Genomic DNA, 4,728 nt, shown 5'->3' with positions numbered 1-4,728 from the left:
AAGGGTTACTCACTTTTGATTTGCATCACACGGTGCACAATGCATGGAGGTCACGGTTAAGTAGGCTTTTTAGCCAATTCATTTGTCAATTATTTTGTGATGCACGGTGCCTCAAGGGATGACACATTGCAGTTGGAAGCAATTTCAAATTACTAGCAAAGGGTGTCTCGGCAAAGTGATTTGTAGAAGGAGAAAAGTATTTCGTTTTACTCTTTGGTAGCAAAGCAAGTTAAGTTAACCCTTGGGAGGAGAGAGGAATTGATTTTCTTCACCTTAAGGCTTTGGAAGTCACGTGAATTGGTGGAGGAAAGCTATACTCACTCATTTATTTGCTTTAAAATATTTGGCATAGTATATTGAGTTGTGTTTCATTTTTCTTTTAGTTTAGTGATGCATACAAATAATTTTAATTGTGAAACATAGTTGTTGGTTGCAATGTTTGGTCTGTCATTTTATTTTACTTTAATGTTTTTCTATCTTACTCGGTTGTGTTTAATTTCCATGCATGTTAACTAAGTTTAATTATCATCTCAAACAATTTCAACCCTCCCCCCCCACTGTGTGTGTCTGACCTGATTCTGAACCGCAAAATTGGTCTTTGGGAGACGACCTAGGGGTCATTCCCTAGTCTATACTGCATTCTTAATTTGCAATCAAATTTGTATGGGCCGCGACACCCATCAGTCTTAAAGCTCTTGATCTTCACATCCTTTTACTAGGAATGCTATGAATTGCATGAACTGGTAATTGGGAACCGACTTATTCGCCGAGGGATCGGGTTTAGGTGATTCAGTGAGTGGCATTAACATTAATGCATAAAAAAGAATTCTTACATACATGAGAGGAAACTTGGTGAAATCTAACCCCAACAACATACTTATCTCATATTAATCAACATTCGTTCATCATTGTGCTACTCTGTTATTTGATCAAACTGCATTCATATTTAATTTTCTGTTTTTGCATCTGAAACCAATGATCTTGTTTTCTTTAAGTCTTAATTAATTGAGTTATCACTTGACCAAATTCACCTACAAGAAGGTTGTTCTTTACCCATGTGGATATCATATCATCAACTCATTGTTACCCCAAGGTGCGAATGTGATCATCTTTTTATATAAGTAGGATGCAAATATTTATAGAGTTGATGGACATTAATACTAATTATGAAGATTTGGTTGGGCCTTGATATTTGTGTAATGTGAATAAACATATAAATGAACATTCAAAGTTGTTAATTCATTGCAAAGTGTTCCACTCTCATGCATTTAGAAACTCACATCCTCTCCATTAATATACTAACTATGTAAAATTAAAAAAAAAATTATATATAAAAAAAGGTTATGGCATTCCAAATATTGCATAAAAGTCTGAAACAACCAAATACGTAGTACAAGAGGTTGTTACCCAAATGACGATGTACATCTGCCACGTGCATTTCGACCTCCTCTACTGCTGGATGCTTGTTCTTTAATTTTTGCATGAGCTATCTGTAGTGCCTCATTAGTACCATCTCAAGAATAATGCCCTCACTGACATCATGACAATCAATAATCATCTACAGGATTCTCATGACGTGCCTGATAGATCCTTACATTCACGGTGAAAAAAATTAAAAAACATTTTTTAGTAGCCTTTAACACATAAACAATGTACGATTACATACCAATAAACCAAATTTTGATTGTGATTTATTACGAATTGGAATGTCATCTACCAGATGTCGTTAAAGTCGAGGTGCAAGACTCGGTCAACCATCATCGATTGTAGGAATTACATGCAAATGGGATACCTTTCCAAACAACTACAGGTATCCCTAAATACAAGCAGAAGAAGATGATGTCGCTGTGACATTTACCAGCACGTGATATGCAAAGCACAACTAATAATCATCAATGTTTGCTATGTTAGCCTTTGGAACAATGTTTGGCGACCACAGGATCGACTTCTCATGCCCAAACTGCCTTAACACGTGCTCAGGCAGATGACGTGTACAATCTCACCTACTCTGATCCAGCCAAATAATGTACTAATTGCCAAATGCAGACGATTAATCCGATGTGATTGATATGAGCACTAGATCACCCATCATATGTAAGTATATCCAAATGTATCCTAGTCTTAAGTAGGATAGAAATTTGCTTCCCCGTCACCAAACATGCGGCACAAGATCTTTCTTCATCATAATACGGTAGCAGATGCCACCTTTCCATCCTAGGAAAGTGCTCATAAATCCAACTCTACAAAAACTAATTAAAGGTTGGTCAATATTGAAAAAATAAAAGAAATCAAAGTGCAAGATATGCGTGTACTTGTAAAAGAGCTTATATTGAGATAATTTATTTGTCTCAACAAAGTTGGCATTTCGAGCTACTCATACAAGGGGTGTTCACGGTGGTATTGCAACACCAAAAATATACCTACAAGTATATTGGGTTATTGTAGTAAACAAGTGTTGTATCTAGAAAGATTTGGTAGAAATAATAGTTTTTTCACTAGTTTGATCTATTGTAAAACCATTTTGTGTAGAAAGTGAGTATGGAAGTTTAGAGTGTTGTAAAATCAACTTTAGAATTCGATTTAAGCTATCAAAAGTGTAATTTTTGTGATTGAACCATATTGAAGCTTGAATTTAAAAATTTCTCCTCTCTTATTTTAGATTCACCTCCAAATATAAAGCCTGAAATGATTAAGTTATGTGAGTAATCTTTATAATAACTTTGGATCCATGCCTAACACCTAGAGCCTAATATGTTGCCTATTGTCTAATGTAAAACCTGTTAGTGACTACGTACGACTCACCTGCATTAAAATTAAGACTTTATTCCAACTACACACTCCATACCTAATCATAACATCCAAAAGCCCACAGAAAACTGATTAGACCACAACTTAAGACTAGTTTTCACTCAATCTTAAGCTAGTTAGACAAGATAAGTGATTAGTTCATCCAATAACAAACATAAATCAACTAACGACTTTAAATCAAACACAATAATTCATAAATGGATAGTTTTACCGAATACAAGAGAATTTAAATTTGATACATCATGCTCCAACACAAGAGAGATTTAGTTCCTCATGGATGATGGAAAGAAATATAAACAATGAAGAGAAAACACCTCATAATCCTCTAAAGATGTATCTTTTAACTGTAGAGGATAGATGTGATAAGACTCACTAAAGTCTCTCACTAAAATCACTCTAAGAAAGCCTAGACCGAAGTCTTTCTCTTTATGTTTTTCCACCTCTCAGAATCTATCCAAGATGCTTGTATTTATAGACTTTCACAACACAGCTCAAGCGGTGATCCATAACTCCAATGTTGAGGTTTTTTCCTATGGCTTAAGCAATGAAGTTATGGGCTTAAGCTACCTGAAGTTGCTTAATATTGAAGGACTTTTTCATGACTCGAGCTTCAATTCATAACTTAAGGAAACCTTATTGAGTGTAGGTGTGAGTCATAGGATGGTGTCTTTTGTCATATTAGACGTGTTTTTCATATCTTTTGTTGAAAGTAGTCTTGACTTATATTTTTGGCACAACTTTTGATAATTTGATCAGCTTTTCTTTTTTTCTTTTTCTCAACATTCATATTTATGCTTATAAGATGAAATTTTGTAGCAATTGTCCTGCACAAGATAGAGACGTGTATAGCAAGTGTGTTTATTTATTTTTACTTTAATGTTTTTAAGTGTTTTAAATATTTGTTCAGGATTCTGTGTTTTCTAATCTTTTTGTTTATGTCAGATTGGATGATATCATTTAGTCTATAAGATACTTCTTAGTTGGTGTTTTGATGGTTTGTTTTGACATAGGAATTATGTTACTGATTTCTAGAGCAAGAACATTCTGTGAATGTCTCCTCTGTTACCTACTATTGATATGATTGAATTTCAGTATATAACCAGTTCATCAGATATCATATTTGTTGTTTTCAAACATTGAACATTTAATGTCATTTAGTGCTTGTTTAGAACAACAAAGTGCTTTTTGATTTCCTACCGTTAGGTAACTTTTAATAGTTAAGCTCTTCTCTAAAGATACTAAGTGTTGTATAAATACTTCATCGTTGGAAAAAGTATTGTTTAAGCTAATGGTATCATTTAGTCAAGTAAATTTTTGTTTTTGTCTCTTTTTAGGCAGATAACGTTTAGCTTATTTTAAGCTTTCTTTTATATTTTAATCTTTATGTCTTTTAGTTTGTTTTGTCAGAGACATCGTCTTGACTTGTTTTGTTTTTGAGACCTAAGTTGAATACCTTTTTCAGGTATTATAAACATCAAACATTTAACTCCAACTCTATTAAATGCTTTAGGCACAATAGCGTTTAACCCTATGCCTAGGTGTTTTGACCTAGAAGTTTTTCTATTTCCTAAAAACCTAAGTGTTTTCCCAAGCTTTTATATATTGAGGATTCAGGCTCTAATTCTTGTGTAGGTTTTCTATGTTGGGGATTCAAGTTCAAAGTTTTGTATAGGTGTTCTATGTTGGGGATTCAAGTTCTAAGTTTTGTGTTTTCACCTTAAGTTTCTTGGCCTAGTTTTAACTCCGACTTTTTTTCTTGGTGGGGTTTCTTCCAACTCAGAGTTTTTGCCTTAGCATTTTAAACATTTTATTTTTTTTTTCTTTTAGTTTGTGAGGTTGTGATTTTCATTAGACCTTCCTGGCTTATGGTTTTCTAGCCTAGTGTTTTTTTATCTTAATCTAAGATATTCTACCTTAGTG

At 33.7% G+C, this 4,728-nt stretch overlaps 1 pseudogene; it reads left to right on the top strand.

Moving 5' to 3' along the window:
- Positions 1–2,025, top strand: part of LOC106752809 — a 22,682-nt pseudogene extending 20,657 nt beyond the window's left edge.
- The last annotated feature ends 2,703 nt before the right edge of the window (positions 2,026–4,728 follow it).

This window comes from Vigna radiata, chromosome 2 (genome assembly GCF_000741045.1).
Source record: "Vigna radiata var. radiata cultivar VC1973A chromosome 2, Vradiata_ver6, whole genome shotgun sequence".
Lineage (NCBI taxonomy): Eukaryota > Viridiplantae > Streptophyta > Magnoliopsida > Fabales > Fabaceae > Vigna > Vigna radiata.
This window is presented reverse-complemented; position numbering and strand designations above follow the sequence as displayed.